The following is a 9,307-nucleotide window of genomic DNA, read 5'->3' as shown; positions in this document are numbered from 1 at the left end:
TCACTACATATTATTGTATGGTATTTGTTCGGCTTTCTGACCAATCCAATTACAACATATATTTTAGTTTATTGCATGACTTGGAATGACAACGCTAATGCCTGTATAACTTTCTATCTAGGGCAGCTACTAGAGTCATAAACACCATGGAATAAGATAATTTTGTTCCCATTGTAGTTTTCAATGAGCCGGGAGAGAAATCCAGGCTTATATTGTAATTGTATTGATCATATTATTTTTCCGAAAAAGCCAGATATGTCTCAAATAAAACCTCGTTCTAAAGTAGCAACATCAATGAAACAAGAACATGTTTCTTATCGCAATATTAATAATGTTATGATTCAGTGAAGTGTTTGAATTTGAATGTAATACCGAATAATTCTCGTGTTATAAACTAACACTTCATTTCAATTATATTTTACAGATTATGCCGAAACAACGATAACCATGAAACAAAATGTCAACCGTTCATGTTCGTTTTTCCATGATTGACGGACATTTGAGGTTTTCAGCTTAAAGAGTAAGATGATTACATGAAGGTAAACATGTACTTACGGAAGCCGTTTGAACCTTTTTAAATGAACTATATCTGTCTTCATGCACACTTTTTAAAAAGATGTCGAAATTCGTTTTTCTATGCATACACTTTAAGGTTAGATTTGTGCAGTACTACGTAATGCTATGTTGTCCCCCGTGTATATATTTTATTGCAGTATTGTTGATCTTAATGATTAACCTTATTGAACCCATAGTGATCATTTTCTCAAGCGAGACCTTCAACACACATTCATTTCAATCACATAAGGAGTTGACTACGGAGACGTGTTTGTTTATGCCCCCGGATCGAATGATCGGGGTATATTGTATTTTGCCTGTCAGTCAGTCAGTCAGTCAGTCAGTCAGTCAGTCAGTCAAACAGTCAGTCAGTCAGTCATTAATTCATTGTGTGTGTCCCAAAACGTTAACCTAAGTAAACACATAAATAACGGAGTGACGAATTTTCGAGATACAATTCATGAAAAAGAAGCGAACCCATTGACAAAGTTCCCATTTCTAGTGGATATTATTACATTATTTGAACCACTAGAGAAACCGCTTGGGATAGCCTAGAGAAGTAAAATTTGGTACATATATAATTTGGACCTAGCTGAATCCTTAATTATCAACAAAAAAGTAGTGTCGAATTTTAGGGGTCATTAGGTGCCCTCGACTTGGACAGTAAAAACGTCCGTAAATATTCGACCGTAGTCCAGAAACTGGTGTTCGATGGCTCCCTTTAAGGGTCCATAACTTATATACTAATCATACACCTTAACCCCAGAAAGAGTAAAAAATGTGCCCCTAAAAATACAAATTTCGGTCACATAGGGTCAAGGGGGATAATATTCACAACTCATTTTACAAGCTAGATTGTTGCAGCCTAAGATGACCTTCATAAAGGTAGATATACCCAATGGAAGTTGGAAAGGTCTTGCCAAGCCAAACCAATAACAGTTTTAGATTTGGGAATCCGACTTTCCGTTCAGGAGTTATGGCCCTTAGCGCATTGCAGCAGGTAAAACACAGAGTCTGACATTTTTACTTTCAAACTATCGTTTGTTATCTAATGCTCCTGAGTTGTGATACTGAGATACCTGATATCGCGTATATAGATAGCGGGGCTAGATATCTCCAGCGTCAGAGGTTTACAGCCGGGGGTAAGGTGGGGGGGGGGGGGTAATAAGAGAGTTATGAACCTTTTTCCGGCCCGTTTGTTTAGTCTTTTTTTACAACATGTATCACTTTGACGAACTATGTTGATTTAATACCGCAAATTAAGCCTAAAAAGTACATGTTTTCTAAATTGTAATAGAAATTTATTGAAAGCGGCACTTGATTATGGCCCCTGTGCCCTTAAATAAGACAGTTATGGCAAAAAGAAGTCACCGGAGACCCTTGTTTTTCGTAAAAGTTTGCCAAAAGTAAGAAATTACTCACTATACAGCACTATCGTAGTCAACGAGTGGCCTGTAATGTTATATACCATTGGAAAGGTCTTAAGACATCAGGTAGGATTATTAGAAAAACAAATATGTTTTGTCTATGGTGTTCCGTGTTCCGTTTTTCACGTTATTTTTACCGGTTTTTGGACGGTTTTAATTTTCTATAAATACGAATTGTGACATCATCTGCCTCAAAATATATCTAGATTTGTAGGAAATGTAAGACGGACAATTTGAGCTTCTCTTAGGTTTGCACAGGTGCCAAGGGGTCAGACGAAGGCGTGGCCAAGGGAGGGGCTCTGGATTTTGTTTGCATTTTTTAGCGTTTTGTCATTTAAAACTACCTTTCTCCTACATGGTTGCACTTTTAGGGCTGAAACTTGGCACAATTAATTATATTCGTATGCCGAACCGAACAAAATAAAACTTTGATATAAATATTGGTTCGGGGGTAGTCTAAGGGGATCAAAGTCCCCTTTCCTATGATTTGTGGACACTTTTTAAGCCTTTTTAAGCCTTTTTGGCTATGTACTTGCTCTTTAATGTGGCTTTTTGCCTCTGACGAATATCTAGATTTGTTGGAAAAGGTACGACGAACAATTTGACATGCCCTTACCCTATGGTGCCCAGGGGTCGGACTAGGACGTGGCCACGTATGGTGTTATTGATTATGAGGCATTTTTTAGCGTTTTGTCATTTAAAACTACCCTACTCCGTCATTTCCGCACTTGTAGGCCTGAAACCTGGCACAATTAATTATATGTGTATGCTGAACCGAACAAAATACAAACGTTGACCTTAATATTGGCCCGGGAGTTGGCTAAGGGGAGTCAATGTCCCATTCCCTATGTTTTTTGGACACTTTTGTAAGCCGTTTTGGCTATGTATTGCTCTTTCATGTGGCTCTTTGCGTCTGACGAATATCTACGTTTGATGAAAAATGTACGACGAACAATTTGACGTGCCTTGACCCTATGGTGCCCTGGGGTCGGACTTGGGCGTGGTAAAGTAAGGTGTTATTGATTATAAGGCATTCTTTGATCATTTTGGTTCTTTAAAACTACCCTACTCCGTCATTGCTGCAATTGTAGGGCTTAAACTTGGCACACTTGATTATATGTGTATGCTGGACCGAACAAAATAAAAACTTTGACCTAAATATTTTCCTGAGGTTAGGCTAAGGGGGATCAAATTGCCCTACCGTCGGGCGTTTTGTCCATTTTTTACCATAATACATGTACTTTTATGTAAATCTCTTGTCTATACCCGGAATATTTGGTATTATTATTTAAGTATATGTTGGTGAATATAAAAATAAATCGAAAACAAAATCAAGAACAGTTGACATTTTTACGATAGGGGTCTCATGTTATATATTGACAGTACTTTTTTCCGTTTAATCATTAATTTACCTGACCTCTGACCCCTACCACCTTTGCAGCTCCATAGTTCCGGAAGGGGTCCAGATATCGAAAAACATGACAGCGGATTCGTGCGCAGCAATGAACCCTGCACTAGAGTACCGAGTTTCGGGCGGTTTGGAGGGGGTCACTCTCAGGTAGAAATGTTCACCCTGAATTATTCATCAGGGTAAACTTTTAATCCAGACGTCAATGTTCGAGGTAAGGATTGAAACTCGGTTTATTGGGCAAGGATAGAAAGCTGAGCACAAATCTGAAGTCCGTTTTCTGATATATCAAGCCCTTAGGGTTAAACCCATCCCCCTTGCCATTTTTACTGTCCAAAATCCCGATATACAGACATGTTTTATCACCAACTTTGCACCATCCCAGACCGAAGTATACACTCGAAATAGACTGCATTTTCTACTAAATAAGCGTATATAGCTGCACACGGATATCTGATTCGTGCTCAGCGGTGTCATTTGACCTTAAAAATAACCATCTATCCATCGGGTTTGTGTATATTTTTGACAGTAAAAATGGCAAAGGGGGAGATGGGGTTAAACCTAAGAACTTAAGAAAACGGACTTCAGATTCGTGCTTAACGATAAATCCTTACTGAGAATACCAAGTTTTGATGGTTTCACCCTCAGGGCTTAGCACGAATCTGAAGCTCTATCTTGAGCCGTTACGAAGTAATGGCTACTGGCTGGCCGGCACAAGCGTGCGATTTGCTAATGGACGGCATGGTGGTCTTAATACGAATGTTCAAGAAGCAGCAATGTGTTGCGAGCACGAATCCGATGTTTTTATTTGTTTACCTATTTTTGTTGAATTATTGAAGCCCTTGTCCCACAACCACCCTCCAAAACGTACCCGGTCCTTAGTCAGATGGACGTGAGGACGTTAACGCACGTACCCATAGGTAAGGAGCACGATGGCGAAAACCGTTTGCGGCTATCTCTAACCGTTCAGGAGTTATGGTCCTTGGCACAATACTACCATCAAGCCGAACGTACGTACGTACGGACGACCGGACGGGCATCGAACATAAATGTCTGTTCACTCCCGAACAATTGTCACTTATAGGTTGCCAAATTGTCTAGCAAATGTTTTTTTTTTACCCTAACCCTTATAAACATACAAATTCAACCTTTAACCCTAACCTTTTGGGCGACTCTAGAATAGCAAGTGTTATGTTAGAAAAGCCTCTGTCATGTTAGAATAGCGAATGTCGTGTTAAAATAGCGAGTATTATGTTAGAAAAGTCTCTTTCTTGTTAGAAAATCAAGTGTCTTGTAAGAATAGCGATTGTTTATGTTAGAAAAAAGCCTCTGTCATGTAGAATAGCGAGTGTTATATTAGAAAAGTCTATTTCACGTAGAATAACGAGTGTCTGTTCAAAATACTGAGTGGTATGTAGAAAAGCGCTTTGGATGTTAGAATAAGCTAGTGTCTTGTTAGGAAGAGTGTGTGGTAGAGAGAAGAGGAGAGAGAGAGAAGGACTAGAGAGAGAAGAGAGAGATCCTCGATTTAGAGAGATAGCTTAGATGGGTACTGGTGAGAGTAGTGAGATCAGATGGAGGGAGAGAAGAGGTGGTAGAGTAGGAGTCTGTATATGGGTATGTGTACTCTGCTCTGTATACGGTTCTGGCTCGTTACTCTCTGTACTCACGTGTTTCTATGTGTCTATATTTGCTCCTCTTGTCTCTGTGTCTGTCTCTCTGTGTATCTGTCTCGGTTTTCTGTAGATAGTCACTTGTGGTAGGAGAGCTTGTTGGGTCGGAGGGCGGAGGAGGAGAGAGAGCTGAGGGGGAGAGAACTCTCTTGAGAGGAGAGGAGCGTCGAGTCGAGGAAGAGAGAGCGAGAAGAGAGAGGAGAGAGCGGAGAGAGAGGAGAGAGAGAGCGGGGAGAGAGGGAGGAGGGGAGAGAGAGAGAGAGAGAGAGAGAGAGAGAGAGAGAGAGAGAAGAGAGAGAGAGAGAGAGAGAGAGAGAGAGAGAGAGAGAGAGAGCGCGAGCGAGAGGGGAGAGACGAGAGCTCTTCGAGATCAGCTAGGGCGGAGAGCGAGGAGAGAGCGAGAGCTCTAGAGGCTCGAGCTGAGCTCGAGCTCGCTCGAGCGACGCTCTCTTCGTCGATCTCTCTCTCTCGCTCTCTCTCGCTCTCTCTCTCTCTCTCTCTCTCGCTCTCTCTCTCTCTCTCTATATATATATATATATATATATATATATATATATATATATATATATATATACACATTAAACCTTTAGGCGAGCCGACTTTGCATCCACACTAAACCTTTGGGCGACACGAGATATACTCGCGCCAAAATTGTCGCCTAACGGTTGCCAATTGTCTACCATAGAATTAATGTGCACAAATATTTGTTAGTATGTGTTTAACGGGCAAAGAACCCAAAGGTCTGTTCACTCCTTAGCACAATGGCGATAACCGTTTGCGGCGTAGATTTGTTGGCATACAAAAAACATTTTGAGAACATATTATGAGTTTTTCTTAAAATGTGTAACTTTCTCTTCAGAAAATGTCAACGTGCCCTGATCTTAAGAAAAACAAATCAAAGGCTAGGGTTTGTCCATTGTGCCTCAGTGAGAAGGGGATCAGGGTCGCCCGGATCAGACTGACGTATGTTGTACGAACGATATGACAACGCACGAGTGTAGTTCTATGTGTTGCTTTTGAGCATACTTCACTGTACACACTCCAAGTGACAAAAGAGGAAAGACCTCAGGCGATATCAGGTGCTGGGGGCGCACCCGCACCCGCAACCGCGACCGCCACCGCACGAGAACATGACCAGGACTCCAGTGACTCGGAGGAGGAGAGGAAGGAGGAGCAGGAGGAGGCTCAGTTCCTCACCACGGAAAACTGCAAAGGTCTACCACCCAGCGCACTAGTAATGAAGGGCCGACGAAGCTGTAAGTATAACGACTAGTGACCGTTGATATTGTTTACCAACGCCAAGTATTGTATACGTGTTGTTCCATTATATATCCCTTTCAATCAACATAGTTGAGGCCTGATTCCGGCACCTGTCTTCCGGATGCGGTTGTGAAATGGCGGCCCCCTGGATAAAATAGCGCAGTGGAAGGACGATCTGGAAGTAGATGACGGATAATTTCAGATGCAGCCAGGAACCGTAAGGAGCACCATTGGCTCCACCGTGATGTTCCTGCGGTGGGCCCAGGACGAGGGGCTGTTGGCAGCCGGTATTGCTGACGAGGTAAACACATATGCGTACATTACAGCATGGACAATAACTATGCAGTTTTTGTAGCGTATGTGCATTGCTTTTTGACACAAACTTATTGAAATGTACTTTTACAGGCCGTTCGCAAGCTGCCGGGCTGCGCTGGTGCTACAAAGAAGGCGGCCATAAGACGCACCGTGGAGCGCAGGGTTCAGGAGACGGCAGGCATCCCACCAAACATCGACCTTTAGGGCGAGCTCAATTCGAATATTACATAACCTGCATGGAGGGCTTCCGGCGCCTGCAGAGTACTTTCATCACATAGGAGGCATCTTGATAGTACTGATGGCCATGCGCATCGGCTCCCGCGCCGGGGAGTTCGTTCAACTCCGAATATGTATACTTCCGTTGCACAACTTTAACCCATTCATTCATTCATTGATCACAGTATGTGCATATAAAAGTGGGGTTTGCATTGCATTGCAGTTCAAGTAAGTGGAACAAGCGCTGCCGTTCCGTGGCGGCCTCCACTTCACTGTGAGCATCGACGCTCACAAGACAGCCAAGTGGGGGCGCTACGCCTAGTTCCTACTGCAACGGGAGGAGATAAACCTGCTGCGCCGCTTCTGTGAGGTTGAGGTACTGATAGTTTACCCAACAGTGCAGGAGCAGAGCCGCAGAGACTGCCATGTGTTCGGGCGCGGCACGTCCAACCTCGACCTTAACCACAGCCACATTAACAAGTGGCTGGAGAGAGCATGGGCGAAGTAAGTATTTACTTTCTGGATTGATTATGCTATGTATCATTCAATGATTAGACATACAATGATTGTTATGACAATCACACTTGCCTTAATAAATGTCGATATTCTTCAGGTTGGGACTAGCGGCGAGAGATTCCAACATTTCAGTTCAACCTTATGCTCAACCGAAAACTGGTCACAGTTCAGGTGCGACAGTTGGACGCCGGGAAGGCTGATCAGGTCGCGGACACGCTGTGCCACAAGCGAACGACGGCCGATCAACATTATGGCGTCGCTGACCAGCGGTAAGTTGATGCGAGAATTACTTTCAAACATTCGTTCACGTACAACAAACTTTACATATAATTGTCGAGCATATACGAACGTTAACATTCTATATTCTTTCAATTTGCAGGAACAAGACCCAGGGCACTTACCTGTGGATGCTTAAAGCCAGGAAAGGAGGTTTTGCGACACCGCCACCACCAACAGCCCCAGCAGCCCCGCTGTTGCAGACGATTGCAACGAAAGCAGCCCCAACAAGCCGCGTCGCTCCCACCGCCACCGCCAAATGCCCCAGCAGCCCCGAATGACTCAGAAGATGACTGCTTTGAAGCAGCCCCCAGAAGCCTCGCCACTCCAATGGAGCAGAAGGTAACCATAAAACATAAGAATACATCTTCAGCAATGCATATTAGTTTCGATCTCGATACTTATACATTTTATATATTTCATTACACATTTTCTTTTCTATTTCCGCAGCAAAGGTAACCGATAGCCAGTACTTCCTGGGCAGGTCAGCAGCCATACATAGCATCATTGACAACGAAGTTGAAAGAACCCACTCCTGTCAAAGTGTAGGGTGCAGTTGTCTGGACTTCCCAGAGTAAACCCTAGCAGCCCCACTGTCTCCGACGATGACTGCGCCGACGATGAAGCAGCCCCAACAAGCCGTGCGCCCCCACCACCAATGCCACCACCACCAGCCCCAGCAGGCCCGCTGTCTCCAAAGATGACTGCCCTGAAGCAGCCCACCACAAGCCGCGACGCTCCGACCGCCACCGCCAACATCCCCAGCAGACCCGTTTTTTCCAAAGATGACTGCTCTGAAGCAGCACCCAAAAGCCGCGCACTTATGCGTACTTCCGCGATCACAGACCAGCGACAAAAGCAGTGGTAGCTGTTGGAAGACACAGCAGGGGATTTATATTTATATATAAATTCATATACGTTTCTGTCAATATACATTCATATATATTTGACATATTACACAGTGTCCGCTCCACAGAAAGAGTTGGACATACCGCTGCGAAGGAATCGTTAGAGCAGGATGACGACCCAGACATAACTTCCGCCGACGGATATTGACGAGTCGAAGGTAAGACTTCCCATTGCCCGGAAGACCTACAATACGGACCAAGAGACCAAGGAAATGGAGGAGCTTTTTCGCGACCACATAGAATGGGCTGCATCGTGTAATAAGACCATCACCCGGCAGACGGTCCACACTACCCGAGGAGACCGCGTCTCCGTCGGACAACCAGATCCGAGAGAAACTGAAAAACATTACTAAGAAAATAAATAAATATGTCAAATATTACTTTTACTATTGAAAGACAACTGTTAACCTTTAGTCAGTCAGTCAGAATAACAAAAAGTTGAAGGAGGCGGGTTCCGCGACCGCGAAGTCGATGCCCCTGGTTGACCGACCAACCGACCGACCAAGCGATGTCCCCTGTGCTGCTTGACGGACATTTTTTTGTTATTTTGACTGTCTTACGGACTGACTGACTTTTGTCTGTAAATGTATGTTTTTTCTCAACATATATGTTATTTCAATACATTTCGCTGCTGACACTTGGCTGTTCTTATTTATCTTTGAGTACAATGAAATACCGATTACTCATGGATCTGCTGCATACGTTAATAAGGTTGGAGATAGCTGAAAACAAATATTTGATTCTTTCTTAGCG

General features: G+C 43.5%; 1 long non-coding RNA gene across 2 annotated transcripts; it reads left to right on the top strand.

Annotated features, from left to right (window-relative positions):
- The first annotated feature begins 422 nt into the window (after positions 1 to 422).
- LOC127845609 (uncharacterized) lies at positions 423 to 9,057 on the top strand. Of its 2 annotated transcripts, XR_008033282.1 has the most exons (6): positions 423 to 539; positions 5,923 to 6,319; positions 6,414 to 6,624; positions 6,729 to 7,358; positions 7,468 to 7,988; positions 8,097 to 9,057. It is a non-coding gene; the product is annotated as an uncharacterized LOC127845609 (long non-coding RNA). The 2 variants fall into 2 exon arrangements; XR_008033281.1 differs by having other exon boundaries at positions 6,729 to 7,988.
- The last annotated feature ends 250 nt before the right edge of the window (positions 9,058 to 9,307 follow it).

Source organism: Dreissena polymorpha, chromosome 9, assembly GCF_020536995.1.
Source record: "Dreissena polymorpha isolate Duluth1 chromosome 9, UMN_Dpol_1.0, whole genome shotgun sequence".
Classification (NCBI taxonomy): Eukaryota; Metazoa; Mollusca; class Bivalvia; order Myida; family Dreissenidae; genus Dreissena; species Dreissena polymorpha.
This window is presented reverse-complemented; position numbering and strand designations above follow the sequence as displayed.